General features: G+C 44.5%; 1 protein-coding gene across 2 annotated transcripts in view; it reads left to right on the top strand.

Moving 5' to 3' along the window:
* RHBDL3 (rhomboid like 3) overlaps positions 1-26866 on the top strand; it is a 531476-nt gene that overhangs the window by 28344 nt on the left and 476266 nt on the right. The window lies entirely within an intron of this gene.

The following is a 26866-nucleotide window of genomic DNA, read 5'->3' on the forward strand; positions in this document are numbered from 1 at the left end:
GCTTCAGGATACCTGGTGGCGTGGTCCACCACCACCAGTATAAACTTGTGCCCTGATGCTGTCTGGGGTTCCATTGGTCCGACAATGTCGATCCCCACTCGTTCAAAGGGTACCCCCACCACTGGTAGTGGTATGAGGGGGGCCTTTGTCGTGCCACCTGACTTACCACTGGCTTGGCAAGTGACACAGGAGCGGCAAAACTCCTTCGTATCTTCGGACATGTGGGGCCAGTGAAAGTGTGGAACAATTCTGTCCCAAGTCTTATTCTGGCCTAAGTGACCTGCAAGGGGAATCTCGTGGGCCAAGGTGAGAAGGAAACCTCTCAGAGACAAGGGGATGACCAGCCTCCTGGTCGCACCAGGTTTGGGGTCTCTTGCCTCGGAGTACAGGAGTCCATCGTCCCAGTACACTTTGTGGGTACCTGTGGCGTTCCCTGCAGCCTCAGCAGCGGCCTGCTGTCTGAGGGGTTCAAGTGAGGGGCAGTCTAACTGTGCCTTCCCCAGGTCTTCCCTGGAGGGTCCCCCTGAGCCCAGAAACTCAACCTGACCAGGTTCAAGCTCTTGCGGCTCAGTTTCCCTCAGTTCTTTAAGGTCAGCCTCCTCGGAGACTTGATCCACGACCTGGGGCAAGGGGGAAGGCTAAGCCTTACCCTTACTGCTCCTTTTCTTGGAAGGTGTCTGGTCCGTTCTTCCAGGATCCAGCACCTGTTCAGTGGGGCATCTTTTGGCCTGTGACCTGGTCACAGCAAGGACATGTGCTGGCAAGCCTAACATCTCCATGTGAGTCCTCTGCTCCACTTCTGACCATTGTGACGTTTCCAAATCATTTCCCAACAGACATTCTACGGGGAGGTCTGAACTAACCACAACCTTTTTCGGGCCACTTACCCCTCCCCAGGAGAAATCAACAACTGCCATACTGTGATTGGTAGTGACGTTGCTGGCATTGGTCACTAGGTAACTGGTACCTAGCATGATCTGTCCAGGGTCCACGAAGTTAGGCGTCACCATGGTGACACTGGCACACGTGTCCCTGTAGGCCTGAGCCACTTTTCCATTTATCAAAGGTGTCTGTCTGTATTTGCCCAAAGTATTGGGACTGGCATCAGGGGACATATCCATATCCCCTGTACAGACAAGGACGGCCTGAGTGAGCGTGCCGACTAAGTCGTCACTCCCCTCGGTTCCCAAGGTTAACCCAACTAATGCCTTGGGAGGCGCACTACCACTGCTGACTGTACTAGGGGGCGCAGGTGCCTTAGGGGCTGCAGTGGCAGGAGTTTGCCCTCCTTTCTTGGTGCACTCACTAAACCAGTGAGTCTTACTTTTACAGTATTGGCACCACCTTTTTGACTGGCCTTCTTGAGTCTTCTTCTTCTGTGAAGCCTGACCCCCACCCTCTTTGGTTTGTTGGGGACCTGTCGAAGACTTCTGGTCATTTTGTTCGTTCTTGTTACCCTTTTGGTCTGCTTTCTTCTGACCACCCTGGTTCTGGTTCTGGTTCTGCTTGACCCTTGTTCTGACCCATCTGTCTGCCTTCTTTCCCGATTCTTGGGGAGAGGTCAGATCCGAGTCGACAAGGTGCTGATGCAACAATTGGTTCTGACAGTTGTTTAAAATCTGTTCTCTCATGATAAGATTGTACAATCCTGTGTAATCAGTAACCTTGCTACCCAGCAACCAGCCTTCCAAAGCCTTAGTGGCACAATCGACAAAGTCAGCCCAATCCTGAGACTGAATTTTCTGGGTGTCCCGGAACAGCACCCAGTACTGTTCCGTGGTTAAGCCGAACCCATCAATCAGTGTGTTCTTCAGGACTTGGTAGTTGTTAGCATCCTCAGCTCTTGTAGTGAGGAGCTTGTCCCTTCCTTTACCTTCAAAGGAAAGCCACAGTATAGCTGCCCACTGACTTGGGGGGACGCACTGGACAGTGCAGGCCCTCTCCAAGGCAGTTATCCACTTGTGGATGTCGTCCCCTTGTTTAAAGGGGGGCACTATTTTACTCAGGTGTCTAGTGTCTATACCCCTGTCTTTCTCTCTATTGAGAATGCTGCCACCAGTGGGATCTAACCCACTTAATTTCTGCTCTCGGGCCAAGGCAAGTCTTTCTTTGGCGAGGGCAAGTTCTTCCTGCTCGATCCTCAGATTGACCTCCCGCATCTTTGCTTCATGCTCCCTCCTCTGATGGGAAGTCATTCCTCTCTGAGAAGGTGCCTGAGAGACATGTGTATGAACCGATCTGCCAGAGCCTCTGGAGAGAGACCTAGCTCGTCCGTTCCCAAGGTTAAGCCTGCTTGAGCGTGGGCCCGGGGCTCCCCCAGTTCCATTCTCATGCCTGCTTAAGTTGGTCCTTGTAAGCCTGCCGACTACCACTGGACCTTTGTCTGCCTCGTCTCCCGATAACTCGTCCTCGTCCTCCTCCTCTGTGTGGAGGTCGAGGTCTGGGTCACCGAGGGTTCCCTCTAAGGGAGGCATGTTCCCATCTGCACTGGGGGGACCTGGGTTAGAGGACCTCCTAGCATCGTACGCCTCTAAGAGACCTATCAGTATTGCGATGGTAGGGTTAGAACCCTGGTTTAGCTTCCTGGAGGCACACAGTTGTCTCATCTCCTTGAAGCTAAGAGTTGCATATCGTGACACGACCTGTGGAGAGTCACTGACCACTAAGGGAGTCCCTGCAGACTCTCCGTGGACCGACATGCTTTTCTAGTGAGGTGTAAGTGTTGCACCTACCTACACTATGGGTTTACCTACTGATCCCTTGCTAAGAGTTGTAGTCAGGGTGTGCTAAGCCCTGTTACACTACAACAGCCGGTTCAGTAGAACTCGGAGTATTCTAAGTTAAGTTATATGTACCTGGGTACTTATGTGATCTTTCACTGCGATATTCTTAGGATACGTGTGTGGTAGAACAACAGCAAGCTCAAATCCCAACCGCTGCTCACCAATGTGAGAAGTTGGCCTGATATGTAGTGCTCACTATTCTAGTGATCACTGTGTATCATTCCAAACGACCCTTATTGATGATTGGTTGTAAGTCAACCTTATAGACCAGCTATCCTAGTAGCGTGGATACGAGCAGTCTTAGGCTAAACTCTAGAGGGCGTGTTAAGCCAGCTGTTTACCATCACATATACCCCTTGAACACCAAGTGAAAGGACACCACACAAGTTGTTATGAAAATAAAGGATATTTATTTATAACAAGACTACCCTGGCTCCTTATGAGTCAGGGAGCTAAGCACACTACAAAACTCTTAGGAAAATACTTCAGTTGCACAATTTACACAAATGCCCGAGGGGCACGAGAAACCATCTACACTAACAGTGAAATGTGAATGGTTAGAGTCTGGAGGTACTGATTCCGGAGTGTTCCGATCAGTGGGACTAAACGAAAAAGGAACTGGACACTTGTAGAGCGAACCTGCGATGGAGCACCGAGATGCTCGAGTTACCTAGCCCGGAGGCTGCGGCTGCGTGAAGTTCGGCAAGATGTCGGGAGTCCTCGTGTAGTCTCAGGAGCCTGAAAGAAGAAGTTGCTGGCAGGCGACCAGTGACGATGTAAAGAGCGATCCAAGCCTGGATTGGTGATGAAGGAAACCTGAAAGCAGAGGGGACTCAGTTCTCAACCGCTAGCCAGCGATCGTGTGGGTACCAGGGGGGTACCGGCTGAAGTCACCTCGACCAGGTGAGTGGGTGACGTCGGACTCGGCTGTTCCTCGGACAAGGAGGCGCGGCGGCGACCAGGATGGAGGGCGAGCTGTCCCACGAAGGTGTCTGCTGTCGATGATGCTGGGCCCAGGAAGGGGCAGCGGATCTTGGCAGTGGCAACCCAAGCGGGGGAGTCAAGATGGCGTCGGGAGTGGACCAGGAGGGTCCGTGGTACTCCTCTGTTGAAGGGGAGCAAGAGCCAGTCTGGAGCAACCAGACCGGTGATGCAAATAATCTTGGAGCGTCGTGAAGAGGGCCACAAGCCGGTCGGCAAGTGGTCGGACAACGCTGGGAACAGCAAGAAGCGGAAGGGCCCCCACGCAGATCTCGTGGATGCTGGGGAGACAGACTTCGATGCTGGAGCTGCTCAGGGTTTAGGGCTTCTCAAACCCTAGGTGCACTCACTCGAGGGTCCCTCGGTGGGCGTGCTAGATAAGCGTCGTGCAGGTTCTGAAGATAGCCGGTCCCGCAGGTCTCGTCACACCTACGACTCTCAGCTGGGCTGATGAGGTAGGTAAAAGGTCAGAGATGGCAGGGAACTCGGGTCTCGTCGAGCTGGGCAGTCTTGATCCGTAGGAGACGTACAGCAAACCGCAAGCGCTTAGGTGGTGCCTGCTGGTGCAGGGTGGCTACTCCTTAGCCACAAGGGAGAGTCTTCAGAAATAGTCAAGAGTTCCTTTCGTGGAAAGTGGTTCGTGATTCGGAGTTATCCGATTATCTGATTATCCAATTTGGGAAGGGGACTCGCTCCTACCTTTATTCTAAGAAAAGGGGCTGGCCCGTGACTAGGTTCTACCTATGGGTGGAGCCAGGAGGGGGGTGGTTACACCCCTATCCTTTGTCCGGCTTCGCGCCACCATAGGGGCTGGTGTGCCCCCGAAACTGGTTTGAGCCGGGCTATGCACAGTGAGCACCGGGGTGCCACTTGCAATCACCTTCCTTTCAGCCCTGCCTACCTGGGATACACAAACCCTGTCTGGGATGGTGCTAACACCGCCCTCGACAGGAAACCCTTTGTCCAAGCTCCCCTTGCTGGAAGGTCCCCCAGCAGCAGGAGGTCAGACTTGTGTCTGGTGGCAGCATCCATTTTGTGATGCTGAGGCTTGAGTCAACTTTAACCGGGGTTCAAGGTTACTTCCATGTCGTGTCCCTCTAAAAGGGGGGAATGCTAACCCCGTCGCCAGGACTGGCGAGGGGTTCGTATTCCCATTCGTATGACACCTTACTCGACATGTGTAGGTGATGTGATGCCAAAGTTAGCAAATAACCGCAAGGATTATAATGCATTAAAAGTAGTTGGCCCGCGTCACCATGGAACGGCTATTAGGACTTGGTTCCGCAAGCCGTCGACGGGCTCAGCTCGCGCCAGAGCACCGTCCCACATGATTCCCTGCACTCTGCCTTCAGGATTGACAAGGCCTGCTATAGGAGTGACTGATAGGAATCCATGTGTCCATTTTAGGGTTTAGGTGTAGGAATACTACACCTACAGCAACGGGTGATTACACCACGTGGCCCCAGCTGTCGTGCAGCCAGTTGTGTCAGATTTGGGCGGCCATTCCAGGGGTGGCATAATACATGCTTCAGCCCCTGGTAGGCCCTGGGTACACCGATGCCCTGGATACCTGTGGTATGCTGAGACAGGGACTGACAAGGCGGCCCAGTTCCAATTAGTGGATGCACCTAATGTACATGTGTGTTAATTTCGAGAGAGAACAGCTAGGCTGTGGGTCTGATTGGCAGGCCCACAGCCGGAGAAAGTCGTAAACCAATGAAGCAAAAGCAAAAAATCTGGGTGATCATAGGATTGCAGACCCTACTCTCCTACACCCGCACTCCCAGGAACTGCAAGAAGGAACCTCAGAAACGAATTTTCAACTCTCTGAATACTATCCGTACCCGTGAAGCCCCATAAACCCGCCCCGTACAATGCCACAGAGAGGCATTTGGCTTTATAGATCGCAATAATTTCAGGGGGAGCTCTATTTCCCAACTTCCTGGTAAAATTGACAAGGGCTGTAGTTGTTCTTAAAAAAAGAAGTTTTCTCGTTTCTACAGCCGGTTTCCAGGATAGCTTGTGATCTATTGTTACGCCTAAATAGGAGTATTTTTGCGTAGTAGCTATTTTTTCTTGGTTCAGATAAATACCTCTCATTTTACTTATGCTTTTATGGCCAGAACTTGCCCTCATGACAAAGGTTTTACTAATATTTAACTTCAGGTCAAGGCCTGCCATAAATGTGGAATATCTGTCCAAATTCTTTTGAAGTTTACGAGGGGTACGAGCTAAGATGACGGTATCATCTGCATAAAGGAGTGCAGGTATTGGACGATTATTCACTATTGGGAGATCCTGGGATCCCTTCATCATCTCTCTTTCCAGCCCATTGGTATACAATGTAAAGAGAAAAGGGGCCAGGACACACCCTTGCCTAACCCCTTTTTCTACTGGGAACTCTTTTGTCAACTCCCCTCCCACCCCATATCGTACTCTTGCGGAGGCATTAGCGTAAAGATCCCTTACAAACTTAACCAAATTCAATGGAGCCCCCATATCAACCAGTAATGCCCAAAGTTTGGAGTGGGAGACGCAATCAAATGCGGACGATAAGTCCACATAGACCATGTACAGGTCACCTCCTTTAATATAAACATACTTATCAATCAATAGTGAGAGGTTTAGGGCCTGTTCGATGGTCCCCAGACCCTGACAAAACCCGTATTGTAGATCTGAAATAATCCTGCCATCATCCGCCCAATCTTGTAGTTGCTCTAGAATAATTCGACCTGCCACTTTTCCAAGAGAGTCTAGGAGAGAGATTGGACGATAGCAGGTTACTGACTCCCGGTCACCTTTTTTAAAAATGGGGACTAATACGGATTTTGACCATGAAACTAGTAAACCTATATTACAGGATGCATTCAGGACTCTAGTTAGAAGGGGGGTCCAGAGGTCCATTTGAGCTTTAAATAAATCAATAGGGACACCATCTGGGCCCGGTGCCTTCCCATTTTTACTTGCACTCAGAGCCTGGGCGGTTTGTTTCAAGGAGAACTGTAGGTCAATGGGATAGGCGCTATCTAGGTCGTTCCGGGGATTAGAGTTCTGAGATTTTGGGTCCTGCAGTTTAGCAGACTCCAGACCAGCTGAAAAAATCTTGGAAAAATGAAGAACCCATTCCTTTTCTTCTATTGCTAAGTCTAACTTAGCATGATTAGTATTGTCAGTTAGAAGGGGAGACTTGACCACTTGCCAAAAAGCAGCCGAGTTTTTATGGGAGCAGGTTTCATGCAATTGTCCCAGAGTTGATTTTTTAGTTCTTTTTTCCTGTTTTTTAATGCGGAGTTATACGCTTTCCTTAATGAAGTTATTTCATGTGGAACCCTAACCAGTTTTCTCAGTGCAGTTTTTAAATTTGCGTAAGCAACCGTACAGTCATGATTGAACCAGCCCTTCCTCTTTTTTGGCTTATGTTTTATTTCTACCCACAGAGCCTCATTGATCGCTTTAACGATCAGTTCAAAATTGGCAATGACTTCTGTATGTGAAGTATCTAGAGTAAGGCATTTCATGATGGAGGGATAGGCCCTCTCTATCACTAGCTTTGTTATTTCCATGGGGTCAACTTTCCCCCATTTAAGCGCATATCCATTTAATCTGCCTAATACTAGATTATTTTGTATTAAAATCGAACCCAGGCCACTCTTCGGTTTATGAGACAATGATAGAGAAATGCTGAGAGGATAATGATCGCTTAGCACAATTGTGTGTCTAATAAATCCTGCATCTATAGTCCTCTCACCATTTGAGACCAAGATTTAGTCTATAGTTGTTAGGTGTCCTCTCCCATGGAAAGTAGGGGCCAATATTGAATTCTTATCATTCAAGTTATTTGCCTGGACCAGGTCTAACTCGAATGAGACTTCATTTAAATAATTACCTAGGATGGAATGTCTAAAATGTGGGATGGGGTTTTCAAATTCGTCCAGGATACCACAGATATTGGTATTATCAGTAGTAAGGCATGGTCCCAGGTTAAAATACCCCCCCCCCCCCAAATAATTACCTCTTCATTAGTTGTCTTCCTTATTTTGGCTATTAATATAGACCGTATCAAGGATACCAAATTCATTGCCTGGTGGAAACTTATTTTGACAAGAATATTATTCTTTTCCTTCATGTCTTACTGATGGTGCACTCAGTGTACTATGTATAATACCGATTTAAAAACTCAATAAAATTATGTTTAAAAAAAAAAAAAAAAAATTCCTAGAAGGGCGCTGACATCGTTTCCACCCATAGCTATTTCAGGTTTCTCATCAGGCGCTAGATGAGCTAATGTGCAGAGCAGAAATTGGAGGTGCTTGGTTTTTGCACGACGTATCAAGTTGATTGACATCACGGCTAGAGAGTTTACTAGGCGTATCCCTCAGTGAGATTCCACGCAGTTGTGACCTGCGTCGCATCAAATGGTGCATCTGCGGGAGAAGAATTCAGTTCCTAGGGTTGATTAAAGGAGAACCAAACTCCCTAACAGCGCAGTGTGCAGTGCGACCGTGTCCATCCTGATAGAAAGGATGGGAGTGATTACTACATCAATATATTTTGTGTCATTGATTACAAAGACCTCATTTTCCAGAGAAGCAAGATTGTGATGATGAGAGATGGATATTGTTACAGAGCGGTACTTGTGTGGGTTCCCTCGAGGTGGGATCATAAACTCCATGAATGTGGGGCCCTGATGGCTGGATAGACAAGATGGTGGGGTTCAGAGCTGGGCAGTGGTGAGTTCCAGAGAGGGTGGACCTTTCCGTCCAGATAGGCATGATTGTGAGTATCAGCGATGAGCCTCTTGACCAGAGCTGTGGGTTCCACTAAGGTGGCCAGATAAGGTCTAGATAGTCCAGACTGAGGATCAGAGATGGGGCAGTTGTTTAGAGCGGAGGATGTTGGGTTCGAGAGAGATGTATCCTTGAGGTCCCACTTCTGATGTCTGTAATTGACGTCCATGACATGAGGCCTGTAGGAATGTGAAACCCATGGATGTGGCTTTAGGTGCTGGACTTGGCTTTTAGGCCACAGAACAACAACAGCACCAGGTGTTGCTTGGAGTCGGGGGTGGTTTAGGTTATCTTTGTGTTAGTTACCCTGTTAGGTTAGTTGATACCAGGGTGTTATGCTTGATCGGACCTGTCAGAGAAAGCAGCCTTTTCACAGCTCAAATACTGTATCCATAGTGACGTTTCGTCATTCATCCAGGTATGCATTTATGTTGTGAATTTATTGGTATGTTAAAGCCTCCCGTGCTGCCTGGCGGTCCACTCCGGATGCTTTAGGGCTCATATCATTGATAGCTACAAGCAGATAATAACAAAAGAAAGAAAAATACTGCAAGCAGAAAGTGGCCGATCTGAGAACCAAAATAGCTATAAATGCTGAGACAAAAGGATGTGGCTTGAGCTATCTTGAACAATATGTAGCTGTTTCCTGCTGTAAAATAAAGGCATGGCGTATCATGTTGGCTAGCGAGAGTGACCCGACCCTGCTCATGTTCCTGAAGCGTCTGAGTGCAGTGGCTGAGTGCAGGCTGGGCTCTGGGAGACTATTAGCTGATGAAAGCACATGGGCTGGGCAGCTTGTACGGAGTGAGGTTTTCAGTTGTCAGGCAAGGGTGATATTTGATGGCTTCTTCTGCGCTGGCTGTGGTCTGATCTTCCCCTATGTGCTGCCTGGTTCTGGGCCCGCTGCGGCTCTCTTATGGCTGATCGCTGGCCGTCATGTTCAGATTCAGTATGACCGTCATGTGTTTAATTCCACCCTTGGCTATTCCTGCATTCTTTTTGACTCAACAGTAAAGTTTTGTCAGCCACTGGTTTCGCTCTGTTGTGGTTTTTGTATTCTGGTCCATTGTGCCTTTCTCTGTGGCTTAGAAATCAGATATTCTTTTTGTCTCGGAGACAGAAGTGTTCACTCTTCTGTAATCATTAATAGTGTTTATTCCTTTATACAGAGCATTATCCCTCCCCAGCTTTTATGCACTTTTATTACCCAATTACAAATGGTCGTTCAGAGTTCACTCCCTCTTCTCGTTTCCATCTCCTTCCCTCTCGTGCTGCGTGGGGGTTGTGATGTGGGACCAGGCACTGTTTTTAAAGAGGCCTCACTTCATCTTTTAAACCACTATGTTTAGGAAACACATGTATTCTATATTCCAGGTAGAGGTTTAGCCGTAGGACAAACGTAGCTTATATGAACGCACTTCAGGCCTGCGGCATCTGGGACAGTATATGGCCATCAGGGACAGTATGAGTTAGTTGCGCCATTAAGTTGGGCGCCAAGTTAGTGAAGTCTGGAATAGCACCGGGAGATTTCCGCGTGCCGCTTCCATGGGCTTCTTGTCTGGGTACAGAGACGCTGCAGTAATCACAAGGCTGAAAGCAAAATGCCTCAAATCCATGCATAGGGGCTTCTTTCACTCCCAAGAACTATACCTGAAAAGAGAAACAAACAGGCACTCATAAATTCGAGGCCATTCATATCCGCAGTGTTGGTGCTTCCCAAGTACCCACAGCACCTACTGGCGCCTGAAGCTGCCCTTGTGCCCTGGCAGCAGGCCTTCTCTGCTGCCCCAGACTACCTTAAATGCCCAGGCTGTTTTCACGCTCCCTTCTCACTGACTGGAGGATCCGCACACAACGTGTCTTCACGTTCTCTTATGATGGCTTCATTGCCCCAGCAGGGATGCACCGTCCCAGACCCACCATCATCATGGAGGCTGGTCTATGTGTATGAGGTGCGCTAGGAACACCCCCGTGTTTGTCACTGAGTGACATCTCCAACCATAGCAGACACACTTCAACTACTGCTCAGCTTTACAAGGGATATTGTTAGAGAATTATGAAGCTTGAAGGGTGACAAAGGCCATTCTAGGAGCACCCACTATAGGGCACATTAAAAACAAACATTCCAGCTGTGCCATTCGATCGAAGTAGTGGGCGGGCTTACCGCGGGCTGTCTGCCGCGAGACCAGGTGACCCGGAAGCGACACCTCCTGGAGGAGAAAGCTAGGAATACCGCGCTGGAGAAGGCCTCGGCCTCCCGGCATCCGTAGAAGAAATCCTGTAAATACCATGTTCCGCCCGTTTCCCAGCCCACCCCTCAACGGGAGATGATAACGCCTTTTAATTTACAGACAATTAGATGTTATGAAGTGGCTGCGAGGATGAAATATTAGTGTAATTACCGTGTGAGCCGAGCGCACCTGCTGGCTTTTAATGACACGTTTTAGCTGCGAGATTGTTTGTTTAAAACAATCCTTGCCTTACAGCACAGCATCGGCGACTGAGAAGACGTGTCTAGCAAATAAACCGTCCAGTATAAACTGGGTACTCGTGGGAGGGTGGGGGCTGGAGGCGGCTTGGCGTCGCGTCGCTATAACACAAGTGTGCAGGGCTGGGGAACAGGCCGAACGACCTCAGGAACCCAGGGGTTTGCCCCCAGCCGGCCGGTGCATGTGAACTAGGGCAGAGTATGTTTGGTAGCACCTGACATGTGACCGACTCTTCCCCAGACCCGCCAGCCCTTAGCTTGTCGAGAGTTCTTGAGAGCTGCCTAGAGGGACCACCCCAGTGTGAATATCACCTGTCAGTTCAGCAAAGAGAACGGAGCGGCCTGTAACCCGCACTCTTAGCTGAACTCACTGTTGCCTGGTAAAAGCTGTAGTTCTGGTGGCCAGTAATGCTTCGGTCCTCTCACCAACAAGGAGGCGCGGGGGTGTAATCATCGAAGCCGTGACGTACCTGCCATCAACCTCTCATTGTTCCCCGAACAATGCCGACGCTGTTGAAAGATGTGTCGGCCCCCAGCAGGTCCCGGGTGAGCGGGCAATGCCAGTGAATTGGCACATTGTTCGCGGACACCACGGAAGGCGTGCCCGGTGGCATGCTGGTAGGACCATCGGCCTGCCAACTCCCCAGGGCATGCTTCGCAGACGGATACTTCCATTCAGCGACTGGGTGTGTACCCCCAAGGGACTGACAATATCTATTCGTGCTAAAACAAAAATTGAGTGCACGGTTCAGATAGGCTTCAGAATTTACTGCAATCAAGAGTACAGAGAACAGGTCTGAGCAGGTGTATATAACAGCAAGGCGCTTGGAATGGCAGCCACACAAACACAAGATGAAAAGCTGAGTGTAAAAAGGCGGCCATTTGATTCCATGTTACGAGTCACGACGCAGCATCCAGAGAGGAACTGAGTCTCGCTATTACACAGAGCATAGTACACATAGACTGTGTGAGAAAGTCTGATCCTCAGACCCTACTGCTGAGTGTATAATGCAGGCTGACATGTAGAACCCATGATATAAGTACAGCGAGCAAGCTACTGTGTACATTAAAACCCGTGCGACAAGTACACCGAACAGATCATTGAGTGTATGCTGCAGGCAGATCTGTGTATACATGAATTTAATACAGAGATTAACCAATTCAGTGTATGATATAGTCTCATCACGAGAACGCCCCTGCAGCCCTTGCAATGCATGAGGGGACATCCCTTAGGCTCCCCCCCCCCCCCCGCTCAAGAACATACAGAGAGGCCACCATTGTGTACAAGGCCAAAGAGTATCTGTGAGCTATGGGAGACACAAGGGCCCCTCTTCATGTTCTGCAGCGGGTCCCATGCCTGATCTATAAGTATCAAAACCAGCTTGCGGTACTGCACTAAGACAGGCAGTGTGGGTGACTTGCTCACTAGGGACCTCTAGGAACAGCTTGCGGTACTGCACCTAGACATGCAGTGCTGGTGCCTTGATCACTTGGGACCTCTAGGAGCAGCTTGCGGTACTGCACCTAGACATGCATTGCTGGTGCCTTGGTCACTAGGGACCTCTAGGAGAAGCTTGCGGTACTGCACTGATACATACAATGCTGGTTCCTGGCTCACTACGCAAGCATTTGCAATGCACTAGGTCTCACATTACTGAGAGTATGAGCTATTGGCTTTGCTTTATTATTTGCAATGCCAATTCTTCAAACTATCAGTAATGTGAGACCTATTGCATTGCAAATGTTTGTTTTTTCTGGTTCCAGTACCCCATGGACACCCACTCTGTCTATTCCTTACATTTGTATTTTAAATTTACTGCCTTATTGTGAGAATGCATTTCATGAAAAGGAATATAAAGTAGGGTGACCAGAAGAAAAATGGAAGTCATGGGTTGTTTAAAGAGCGTGCAAAGGCCTCATCTTGACACTAAATAGGCTTATAGATAAAAAAGTATATATTCATTCGTAATATGACTTTTCTGTCTTTGTTCCCTTTCATGGATCATTCAAGCAGCCCTAGAACACAATTGAAAGTACTTTCTATTTATATTTGCTGTTTGAAGTATGCACAGATAAGTGCTGAAAATACGGCTTTTGGTGACTGTTTATTTTTGTACCGTCTGGTACATCAAAATAATGAGCTGGCAACCCCAATCATAAGACTGGAAGTTTGTTGCAGGATCAGCACATTATTTATTTCCTCCACCCTCGATACCTGATTAATGCCATAATGGCAATAGTTTAACTTATATCTGAAACTCTAGCCGACGTCAGTAACTTGCTGAGGTACTTCAAGTGCCTGGGAATGCACCCTGCATTCAGACAACTCACTCCTCATTCTCGCCCTTCATTTTCACGCTCACCCTGCACTCACAGTGTTCACAATGCACTCACACTGATCGCCATGCACTCACACAATTCACTAGCTCACCCTGCACTCACAGTGATCACTCTGCACTTACATAGCACTTTTGAGGATTCACCCTGCAGTCACACAAGCACACTACTCACCCTGCACTCATGTGACTTTTCGCTCATCTGTCCCCCTCAATGCTCAATCTGCAATCTCACTCAAATAAGCCCACCACTAACCATGCATTCATTCGTCCCACTCTGCACTTACATCTGCACCCAAATTCATACGGTCACCTTACTCACCCTGCAGTCACTCCTCTTACCCTACTCTCACACTGTTGCATCGCTCACCGTGCACTCCTGGCACCCACACAGCGCAGAGGGTTAATGTGCCTGCTACAAAGAACGTGTACCATGCAGATCACAGAACTGAGTGTGAGTAAACTATGAGTAGCACTACAAAAAATGAAATGTTTGTCAGAAAGGTGCAAAAGAGAGATGAGGTGCATTTTTGGTGAATGGTGGTGAGGGAATTCATGGAGAAGGAAGAAATGGGGGAAGGGTGCCAACAAAGACTGTTGCACCACATGCGACCAGTGCTAGGGCCAGTCCTGGCTGTGAGTGTTAGCCCCCCCTAAGTTCAAGTCTAGTTGTGCCCCTGATATAGAGTACTCATTGGAACCCATGCTATAGGTATACGTAATACAGATTGATCACCAACCCCTATGCTGTGATTAAAGGTAGAATCCCATTGAGTGCATGTATGGTGCATGCTGAAAATTATGATAAAAAAACACACAGAGCGGCCTCATGAGTGGTGTATGTAAGAGTCTGGCTTTTACAACTCATGATATAACTAGCCATAGATAAAGTCCTGTGGGACTCCTTCGGAACTGGAATCCTCATCTGTATGTTAGAGCAGGGTTCTTCAAAGTGAGTCCTGGAGGGCCGGATCCATGCCAGATTTTTAGCATATCCCCATTTAGATAAATGTAGTTTTCCTAAAAATATGGCATGGATCCGGCTCTCCAGGACCGATTTTGGAGAACCCTGTATTAGAGGAATCCATAATCTAATCTAACAATAAGATTTCATTTCAAATTAATTGCACAGAAGAACTGTTCTGGTTATTTGGATCAGCACATCCTGAGGAGACTCTACGAATAATTCATTGTTGAAACGTCGACCAATGCTCCCATTTGGTTGACATTGACGAGCAACAGGAAGGGATTGTTAATTCACTTAACCTACCCGTACTTCTTTAGCTTTGATCAATCTATGCAACCACTGGGAACAGTACGGTGTCTTATGTATTATATATTTTAAATACAATCACAGTTTGAGAACTGCGTCGTCTGCAATATACTCACCTATATCTTATTGTATTATATTGTATTGCAAATGTATTGACTTAATACATTTGTGAAAGAACTGCGTTTGTCAGTTGTTGTTGCTCTGAGAATGTTTCTTCTGTGTAATTGTTGAAATTAAATCATGTTGCTAATTAGATTGTGGATTCCTCTAATTTACAGATGAGGTTTCCACTTCTGAATGAGTCCTACATGACTTTATTCAAAATATTCTTACTTGTAGGGAGTTATTACAAAAAGCATCAATTTCACAAATAGACGTACAATTTCCATAAATTATATTTCATTATGGTTTATTATCAAAAGGTTTTATCTTCACATTCATATTTTATATCACATTGTGATTATGCTTCAATACAATTAAAGCAACAGTTGATGTGTTAATAAAAACCTTTCAACTAATTTAATTCAGTCAGCAGTTGTACAGTTCAGTCTAGTTAGCAGGTGTCATAATTACACATTTTCAGTCAACACATTTTTAGCAGCGACACAATCCACTTCTTTAGGGAAAAAAATAAAAATAACAATTGTTTTTCTAACATTTCTAAGTATTATCACATTATTCATAATCATTTGTATAATTTGAACTCGGTGATTTTGCATTCACCTATTCTGGTCATAATTACAAATGATACATTTTCACAGTTAAGTACCAATGAAGACCCATTTAGACTTATTGTTCTAAAGAAAATATTTTATGGTTTTATAACCGTAAGCAATCAAAAAAATCAAAAGAAGTTTTATGACAAAATCCTGCACTGTGCTCCTGCCATTCTTATAGAAAATCCAAGTTCTTCAAAAACTCGGACGTGTAACACTGTCCATAAGTTGGACCATTCAAAAGGTATCAACTACTGGGGTGGTTATATTGGTACTGCTTAGGGATCCCTTATGTCCACAATCTCAGTTTCCTCACGGAGTACTGTCCCTACTCTCCCTTTTCTTAATAAAAAATGAGGTGATTTATGGTTGTAAACGTGGTCCTCTGCTAATGGTGAAGGTAGGGGTGCCTACAATGCTTCACAACTTCTCGATTCTTGTGTTCATCATTATATGTGAGGTTTTTATCTCGTGCGAACAGAGAAAATCATGTCCTAAATTGCTTAAATTTAAAGAAATCAAAACACTATTCACTAGTTGTCCCGCACTTTCTTTTACATATCACTCATATTCAACCAATCCACTAATAGCTCACCAATTCCCGATAGAGGCATTCCACTGATTAAATCATCATGCTGTGATCATCACTCCTTTCAGAAAAACTCACCATTTTACTTGTTGATGTGGTACATAGTTATTTTCACATCCAAATAAAAAAAGCAACACATTCTGATTAAAAATGTAAAAGTGAGGAATACTTTAAGTTTTAAATTCCTAAATTATTCTGTCGTACATAGACGCCAACAAAGGGCTTATGAAAGTGACCCATTTCCAATCTCAGGTACCTATCCTGTTGTATTCTTTAAAGGCTTATTTGCCATGCACTGGTCTCATTACCATCTCATATTGATACTGTCACTCACAATGTATCCTGTCGAATGTCTCCGGTGACCATTAAACCACATTGTTGCACTTAAATAGACATTTACAATAAATGTACCACTAGGGGCAAGATTCTAACCACTTACCATGTCAAGTGATATAAATCATTTCTGAACAGAAATTGTTTTACTCGCTACATTACAGCATAAAAGTCTTCCATATTGATAATATCACACACAATGTATCCTATCTAGTGTTCACGGTAAACACAAAACCTCATTTTTGCACATAGAGATATTTCCTCAAGATGCAATGCTGGGGGAAAAATAGTGACCGCATACTGCGTCAAATGATAGAAACCATTCCTAAACAGAAATGATCACTCACTACATTTTAGCATAGAGGTCTTCCTTTAAAAATCATTTTGCATCTGGTTTCTCAATAATTCCGCAAACACAAGGAGATCATGAATTGAGCGCTGAAACTTTTCAGACCCTCAGCGAGTCACTATTAGATCTGGGTTGAATCCATCATCGTTTTTTAGCTCACTTTGCCACCCTAGTTCAGACCCAGCCATATGTAAATCAGTCTTGACACTGTTTGTCATGGGAACAGTCCAGCTCGAACTGTCAAGCAAGGTCTTCCCTGGACTGGAAACAAGCATCCAGGAGCTGGTTTGCTTTTCCAATAGTTACGACATTCAGCATGGTGAATTTAAACCACTTGCCCTCTAAAATAAAGTTGCCACAAAGAGAAGAGGATTTCTGGCTACAAATTATGCAGTCTATTGAAAATGGAAAAACTCCAATTATTAAGCATAACCAGCTCAATTTTAACAGCAATCTGACTCCACTATATTACGCTATGCTGCTTTCACGGTTCAACATTTACCTGTCCTCCAGCATGTTGCCACCTACCCATACCGATACCATCTGAAAGACTTACACACAATCTCTCAGGGTTAAATACCTGATCAAATTAAGATAGCCATGCATTCAATTGAGATAAATTAAAAAATCAAATTCCCAAATGGTCATTGAACACAGTAACATCCCGAAATGAACTTTCACTCCCATTCTTATTTCAAGACTTTCCAATAACAACTCATTCTGTTTTTATAAAACAAAATATAATGTGAGTCCCAAATCGCCTAAAGTTTGTCATTGCATGAAGAGAAACATTAAATTAAATTCTGTTATTGATAACTGAATTTCCTAATGAAAATATATATAAACATACAAGCTAATGAGGTTAAAACCCTCTTACTCTCCCTCTGTAGCGTCATCGTCTGGAACCATTAGACGAGTCCGTCTTATTAGTTTAAGTTGCCTATAAAACTCTGTTCTGCTCAACAGAACAGTATGCCCCAATTATTCAGCTCATTTGATATGATTCTAAAGGTAGTTAATGGTCAACATCGAACACGTAAACGTTTCTCACAAACTTACTTGTTTACCTATTGTAAAAGAATACGACTACGGCAACACACTCTACATAGGTATCATTGCACACCTCCTGAAGAGACTACAAACAATACAAAGTTCAGTGGAAAGACTCATCCTTAACCTCCCTAGATGGACCCACATCACACCGCACCCCAAGAAGCCACACTGGCTCCTGGTCCAGAAGAGATGCCAGTTCAAGATGTTGACGCACTTGTACAAGGCAATGCACAACGAAGGACCAGCATATATTAACAATGTTCTTCCACCAACCGTCCAGACATTTATGATCCGCCTCCCTCTTCCTCGCAGACACCCCCAGATCCACAGAGGCAACAGTGGAAGACGCTCCTTCTCACACCTGGCGGCCAAAGCTTGGAACAACCTTCCCCTGCACCTCAGGCCCACCTCATTGTCTAGGAACTCAGGAAAGGACTCAAGACCTGGATGTTTGAATGAACAGAGCACCACGAAGCAGCTGGCAACTCCAGCCCCCGGAGACCCTCATGGGTGAGTTGCTGCACTTTATATATACTGATTGATTAATCAATCTAATATTAGACTAAAATCGCCATAGATTAGTCTAACACTCTTAGTTCTACGACAAACAAAGAAACTTGTAATTACAATACAATCTAAAATAAAGCCTTAGAAAAAATTACATTCACAAGTTTCCAGATTGAACCCTTGTACTCTCCTTTTCTAGTGTCGTCATGCTGACCCATTAGGCTACTGGGTCTTATATTGCTCATGTTGCCTAGGACTCAGTGACGCACAGCTCTGCTGTCCAGCAAATATAAAATCATCTAATCTATGATTTTAAGCCTCCATAGCCATAAGACCATGAACTCTCTTGGGTATCATGCAATACAAAGAACTTTTTCAAGCAAACTCAATAATACCTTCCAGTAGATTCTTGTTGAATCCAGAATTTCATAGTACACGCATCGTATTCCACATCCGGGGAACAAATGTCCATATTTAACTCACTCGTCATCATAAACCAATATCATTAAAAAGCTAATCCTATATATTAATCAATCCAGAACCTGCTCATAATACCGCAATGATGTTCCTACAGAGACTAGAGAAAAGACAGTTTTTTCCAAGCAATTGCAGTAGCGGTAGACATGCCCCACTAATAATGTGCAAACTTATACCTTATCACCAGTGATTTCCAACCAGGTCCCTAAGCAGAAATCTGTAAACACAAGAAGCCAAAAGGAAAAAGCTTAGACAATATTTAAACTATCTCTAAATCACAAAAATGATTACAACACAAATGTCTTTAATTCACAGTAGGGTGAGAGAAGGAAAAATAGTCTTCCAATGTGTAGCTATTTCAAGAACGCGTTATAGTCGTCTTAATCTAAAGTGTGGTATGGTATTCTTTATCTACAATCAGGCTTAGGTCTACTGTACATAGTGTCTCAATCCACCATGTCTCTTTTAAGTGCAATTTATTTGTCCCACCTCCTCCTCTGTTGTGTACTTTGATATGATCTATCCCTATTACTAATATTCTAGATACAATTGCCACATATTTTTTTTCTTTAAAGTGTTTACCTAGAGGAGACTTTTCATCGCACTTCTTTATGGTATTGCAACTGATAAAGGACTTGATTGTAAAGTTTTTACTCTTATCCTGATTGGGAAATTATTTTATTTTATTTGATGTTTACTTGCAACATACACAATTGTTGTAACAAAAGCATTCTCCATGTTTTTTCCTTATCCAGGTCTCTATGGTTTTTGGAACTAAGCTATGTGTGTCGGTTGAACTCCAACATTTTTTCAGGGTTTCTGCTTTTCTGAAACTTACCACAGGATGCTGGCTGACAATGTTATTCAGATCTTTGTCCACCTTCAAAACAACCCAATGTTTTCTGAGAATGTTGTATATTTTACAATTTTCGGCACAAAATGTAGTGCCAAATCTCCCTTGCTTTTGATCAATCATACACTTCTTTTTTATAGGTTTTCTTAAGTAAAGAGTCTCTCAACATTTTCTAAGCTCTATTTGTTGATTTTATCAAAGTAGTTCTAGAATAGCCCTGTGCTGTTAGCCTTTCTATAGTTTTAGACTCCTCAGTCTTATAATCATCCTTATTGTTATCTTTTCTTCTGTGTCTAATAAGTTCCCCATAGGGAATATTCTTTTTCTGGTTCTATGGATGTCCTGATCCATAATGTAAAATGCTATTACTAGCTGTACTCTTGTAAAATGATTGTATATGTAATGTTTTATTTCTGACATACCGTTCTAAATCTAAGAAGGCAATTGATGATTTACTGTATTCCAAAAACAGTTTAACATTAATTCAATTGGAATTCAAATATTTGTGATAAGACACAGGTTTAATTTCTGTTTCTTCCTATACAATCAATATGTCATCTATACACCTGACCCATAGGGTCACATGTTGATATCCATTTATTTATTTATTTGAAAGGTTTTATATAGCGCTGGCTGGACCCGAGGGTATCGAGCGCTTTACATGGGTATTAATTGCCATATAACAAAATTTACAATGAGGTAGTATTCAAAACCAATACAAACAGTAGAAAGCAACTCAAATTTTACACAATCTAATTACATAAATTGCAATGGACTACAGCAATTTCTGAGAGATTAGGCTAGTGTGGGAGGGAAAGGATGCAGAAGAGGGAGGTAGGGTATAGGAATGGGGAGAGGCTGGGGAGGGGGGAGGTTAAGGCAATATCATACCACTATTCATGGATAATTAATTGTAAAGTAACAGAATTACAATGAGGTAGTACTCACAACCCATACAGACAGTAAAAACAACTCCAGTTTTACAAGATCACATTACATGTATTGAAATGGGCTACTGCAGGTCCTGAGAGATTAGCCTAGTGTGAGAGGGAAAGGGTGGAGAAGAGGGGGAAGGGTATGGACATGGGGAGAGGCTGAGGAGGGGGGAGGTTAAGGCAATACCAAGTGGGACGAAGCAGGTCCTATGGGGAAGGCTAGTGGGAGAAGTTAGTGGGCAAAGGAAGATGTGAGAGGGGGAGGAGAGAGGGAGTCAGGGATAAAAAAAAAGGAGGTCGGGGTGGGATGAATGCCCGGGGGAGGGATTAAGGACCCCAGTATTTGTTGAGCAGGTGAAGTTTGAGGTCTCCATCATGGATCCTTTCATTTCATGCATGTTCCCTTTCATACCAACCCATTAATCAGTTGGCAAAAGAGGGAGAAAATGTAGCACCCATTGAGGTCCCACAGATTTGGTGATAGACAGTATCCTGATATAAGAAAAAAATATATTGAGTACAAATAAAAAAATCATTTTCGCATGATTATAAAAACTACCAGATTTCATACCAAAAAAGTATTTCAGTGCTTGTAATTCATTCTTATGTCAACTGCTGGTATAAAGACTTTTCACATCCATAGTTACCATCCACGAGTTGTCATTCCAAGGAATATCATGTCATTTCTGTAGTAAATCCTTTGTGTCCTTAATATGAGATGCCTGATTCAATACAAAACGTGCCATAAAAATATCTATGCATTCTGATATTCTTTCCGTTGCCGATCCTATGGCTGATATTGTACATCTACATCGAACATTGCTATCTTGTTTTTTTTATGAATCTTTGGCAAAAAATAGATTATAGGCATAGTAGGAGTTTTGTTGTTGAGATATCTGAATTCTTCTTTGTCCAGCATACCCTTAGCAAGCCACAGTTTAACATTTCTGAAGCTTCCATTTGAATAACACTGTACTTGATACCTTTGCTGATCTCATAATCAGTTTTGCATAACAATTGCCTTGATGTTATAGTCACAAATGTTTAAACTAATGGCATTCCCACCCTTATCTGCTTGTCTTATAATGAAAATCATATTATTCTTTCAAGAATACACTGCATGCTTTTCTTTTACTGTTAAGTTTTTAGCATTGGAATATTTTGACATACAATTAATTTCCTTACAAACAAAATGAAAAATATATCAATAACCTTCTCTTTCGGCATGACTATTTGTTTGGATAATACGTACTGACCCCTGTCCCATGGTCATATAGGGTTGTCTTTGTTAAGTATTTATACATGGCCATCGTACCATAAGTACAGGGGTCTGTGACCTTAACAAGAGCTCATTCAAGCTAATAGTTGGCACTATTGCAGTAATGAAAATGTCAAACAAAATTGCATTACCCCCAAATTTAATTTTAATTTAAGTTTTATATAGCGCTAGCTAGACCCGTAGGTGTCAGAGCTCTTTACATGGTCGTGATAGAATACAGTAATGCAGATATGCAATGCACATATGAGTCAGTAGTTCAATAGACAAACAGTACCCATCAAAGGTGCAAGTAGAGTGACCAACACTAGAGACACAATTCGAGAGGGTCTAAAAGTCAGAGAAGCACAAAAAAAGAGAGAACCGCCGATTCAGACAGAGGGTCTAGGTCTGATAAAGTGACACCTTACTAAGATCTGTAGACTAGGAGTTAATGTGTTTGTTGAGGAGTAGGAGTTTATGTTTCTCTTGAAGCAAGGGAAGGAAGGGTTGAATCGAAGGTCACATGGTAGGGAGTTTCATATGCTTAGAGCATTTCCCGAAAAGAGTGTGACTTGGTTGCTGTCTTTTTTAGAATGGGAGGTAGGAGCAGAAGAGCATTGGAGCTTCTCAATGATCTAGTGGTTCCTGCTTTAGTCAGCTTGTTTTCTAACTAGTTGGGTGTATGAGAGTGAAGGGCTTTGTGGATTATACATGCAGTCTTGTAGGTACATCTTCCTTCAATAGGAAGCCAGTTGAGGCTCTTGAGTGCAGGAGTGATGTGCTCAAACCGTTTAACGTCTGAGATGAGCCGGGCTGCCATGTTAAGAACTGATCCAAGGGGGACGAGGTGAGTTTTAGGTTTCCCAGTGAGAGTGGCATTACCATGATCTAGTTTAGAGAGGACCAAAGATTGCACCTCATTTTTTAAAATCATCTGCGGGCATAAATGGTTTAAGTTTCTTGAGGTTTTTGAGTGTGTACAGTACTCCGCTTGCTGTATTCTTGATGTGCTCTTTCATTGACATATTGTTGTCCAGGACGAAGCCAGGGATTTTGCAGAGTTTGATAAAGTAAGAGAGCACTTTAAAGCATTAAGGTCGATGAGCCATTCGTATATTGGAAGGCGGTTACTTTTAGGGGAGAAAGAATAACCTCTGTCTTGATGGGGTTTAGCTTTCAGTGATTTGCGTAAAACCAGGATTGTAACTTGTTCAGTGTGTCGTTGAGATGTCGAATGGCACTGGGTGATTTGATTTTGTAGTAAAGTTGGGTGTCATCAGCATATAGGTGGTATTTGATCTCTGCCTGTTTCAATATGACGTTAAGGGTTCCATAAAGAGATTGAAAAGGGAGGGGGATAGAATTGAGCCCAGAGCAATGCCAAGATTGATCTGAGTTGGTTTTAGGCAAAAGTTGATTTTGATTTGTTGCGAGTGATGTTGAAGGTAGGAAGAGAACCATTTTAGTACAGTGCCATTCAAACTGAAACACAACTTCAAAGACTCAAGTAGGGGTGGGTGATTGACCGTATCGAATGCCGCCGATAGGTCAAGTAGAATAAGTAGGCAGGCGTCACCCCCGTCTAAGGCTCTGTGGATCTCATCAGATATGTTCATCATGGCCGTTTCAGTACTACAGCCTTTTCTAAAACTGGATTGGAAAGTGTCAAGGAGGGAGAATTTTTGTATATGATGATTAAGTTGCTGTAAGACACATTTTTCCAAAGTTTTGGCAAGGAACGGGAGGTTGGAGATAGGTCTGAGGTTGTTGAGATCGTTGGGGTCAGCCTTGGTATTTTTGGGGATGGGTGTGATATGTCCTAGTTGGAGCAAGATCGGCACACAACCCGTGGTGAGAGATGTGTTGATGATGAGAATCCAGAACGGTGCAATGATGTGGTTGAGATTTGTCACCATCATGGATGGGAGAGGTTCATTGGTGTGTGGAAATGTGCCTAAAAGTGAGCACACTGGTGCAGGGTCACCCTCTTGTCCACGGGTCCAAAGACTAACAACAGAGATCGGCACTGGAGCTGGAATAAAATAACAAGTTAATGAATCACTCATGAGTGGGACCACGTCCACACAACACTCTCAAGTGCTGCAGGAGGTAGTACACTGAATTCACAAACCATTGTCCATTTAATAACGGTTTTCTGCAATGTAAGCATGTGGACAGAAATGGAAAGAACAAGTTTTAGAAATAGCTATCAGCAAACAAGGGCAGATGAATAACCACTTGGTCAGCAAAGTGGGAGGGGGAGCAGGAATGCTTATGGCCGCAGTAAATGGTCGACAGTTAACATCGAAGGCCAGGTGCACTAGCAGCTACAAACTCCCAGCATGTACATTGCTTTAGCTGAGTCAGGTAGTCAACTAAAATAGATAACACAAGCAGAGTGAAAAGACGAGCAGCAGAGGACAGAAGAATTATGAAGCAAACAAAATGGACACCACAGCAAAAATGGCTGTCGCTTATGCTATCATAAATTATTACACGTTTCCACAGGTGTGGGTCGTTGGCTTTAGATTCATGATTATATTGAAGACTTCCTTTTCAGTCCAGTGTTTGAAGGCCGACCAATTGGCATTGTTTTTCAGTTTGGCGAGATTAACGACCTAAATCAACTCTGTAAGGAACTAACTCACATCAAAGGATCCACCCTTGACACAATTATAACAAAAAATGACCTTATCTCCATCAGCTCCATCTCACCTATTGACTGGTCTGACCAACATCTAATTCTTTTCAACATCAATTCCTCTATCAGATCCTGCCCTGATGTTATAAAGAAACCACCTCAGATTGAGGTGTCTTCTGTGTTGTTCCAATGGATGTTTAAATCTCCTAAGAACACATTGTTTCTGTCTGTCAGGGTGTACCGCGTAATTAGGTCTGAGAACTCGTCTACAAAGAGGGCACGTTCAACAGGAGGATGGTAGATGGTGTGGAATTTGATAGGATGGGAGACTTTGTTTATAAATTCCACCCCGAGATATTCGAAGGTTGAGAATTCTGCCGTACGCAAAGTGGAAGGTTGAATTCCAATTTTGTGAATAATGGCTAGACCCTCGCCCGCCCGACCTTTTAGGTCTGTCCTGCCTGATGATCGTGTAACCGGGTGGGGTTAGCAGGTCAAGTATAGGAGTGAAGTGATCATTAAGCCAGGATCCATAAGGAAAGCAATGTCTATTTTTTCTCTGATGATAGATTCAGCGATATTGGTTGCGTGCTTTGCTGCTGAGCTACAGATTAGGAGCATGCAAGAGAGAGGGCAAGCTTATCCTTCAAGGAAGGAAGAGTTAGAATGGTGGTGAGTTGAGTTGGTGGTCTGGGCTCATTTAATCTTGAGGGTAATCTATTTGTGCTGAAAATTACTGGGATAGTGGAGAGGGGTTAGGAGGATTTTGTCAAGTGCTTCGTAAAGTAGGATTCACTGAGAGCAGTGGCTTCAAGATCAGAGAGGGTGTGTTGTGCAAAAAGGGGTCCGTGGGCCAAATGACTTAGAGGAGTGAGGGCCCAGGTGATATCTTGCACAGCTGAGGTAGACGCACCAGTGAGTGGGGGTACTTTAGAAATCTCTGGGGTGTGATATCTGGGTAGGTTGGTCTGTTGAGATATGTCATGTCTTAGGTGAGCCCTGTTATTGGCTAGGGAGTCCATTTTCTGTTCCAAGCGGGACAAGATCTGAGTGAAAGTGATTTTGACACTGTCAGCAATGCACAAGGGAAGAGGAGAGTCAATTTCTTGGAGACTCGGAGCACACCATGTTTTAGTATGTGTGACTTGCTTATCTTTTGGACTAGGTTTGTGGTTAGCCCGTATGGGTTGAGTAGGGAAGTCAATGGTGGGGAGGGGCGTGTCGTCTATGGGTATATGTGTAGCAAGTCTCGCAATGAGGTCCGAGCTATTAGGATTGAGGTGCCCAATGTTGCGATTAGGTAGCGGGAGATTGTTTGTTAGGGTGGGCAGAGGTGTCGACCCACCGGGAGATGTACGTGTGCTGTGAGTGCTAGAAGGGGAAGTAAGGATGCTGGACAGGACCCTGGGTAGCTCCTGAGCGGAAGGTGAATTGGAGAGAGGAAGGAGTCGGGGTGCTAGGCCGAGGTCATGGGGAAGAAGGCAAATGGACCAGATCTTCCTGCGAAGATAGGGGTTTGAAAAATGACAGAAAGTGATGATCGAATAAGGAGAGGTGAGGGTCGGTCGCTTGTATAAGGATATTACTTGTCTTGAAAATGGATATATCCATTTCACCTTTAAAAGAAGAGGAGGGGGACGTCATCAGTTTAGTTCCATAGGGTATCTTGATGGTCTTGGTCACTTGCAGGAGGAGAAGGAAGATGCTTTTCCATTTTGACGGGCATTTGGAATAGAATACAAAATTTGTTTTCATAGAGCCATTGCCCAAATTGTGGTAGGTATCCGCAGTTATAGTTTCAGGGTGTTGTTTTAGAAATTTGTGTTTGAGATTCTTCTTCGCATTCTTTGAGACATTTATAGGGTAGTCGATCGTCAAACAGTTGGGCCCATATCTGACTAGTGCTGTGTTGAGCGGTTTATGGGGGAGCATTGAAATCAGCATGATTGTGGTTGATTTCCAGTGAAGGGAAAATTCATCCTCTCTGTCACTCAGTTATGCTATGAGGTGCCCACCTCTGCAACAGACCAACTAGCTGAAGTCTTTTTACAGACTCCTTTGATTTCTGCATCATAACTTAGCCCTGCTCTCTCTGCTACTTTAATTTTGGTTTTCTTTCTTCCTGACAGAATGCCAGGACTGTGTTTGAGCAACAAAGTTGAGGGTAGTTTATTTTAAAGAAAGTTACTCACAATTGTGTTGTAACTGGCCTGCACTTTGCTATAGTGAGTGTGTTACCATGTCCCTGAAGCCTCGGGCAAACATGAGCTAAAAATGGGGAGCGGAACTCAGCATGGGTGGGGACAGGAAGCCAAATCTCTACCCTCATTTGGGGAGCTGAACATTAGTGTATGGGAGAGGTTATTGCAAGTCAGTTCTGAGGAATATGGAGCTTTTGGCCACATTTGATTAGCTGTGATCTTCTTCGATGGCAGGAGAAGCATTTGTGACGGCCAGAAGATTATTGTGGAATCCATCAGCTTCCGTTCACAGGGCAAAAACTCTTT

This window comes from Triturus cristatus, chromosome 7 (genome assembly GCF_964204655.1).
Source record: "Triturus cristatus chromosome 7, aTriCri1.1, whole genome shotgun sequence".
NCBI classification, from domain to species: domain Eukaryota; kingdom Metazoa; phylum Chordata; class Amphibia; order Caudata; family Salamandridae; genus Triturus; species Triturus cristatus.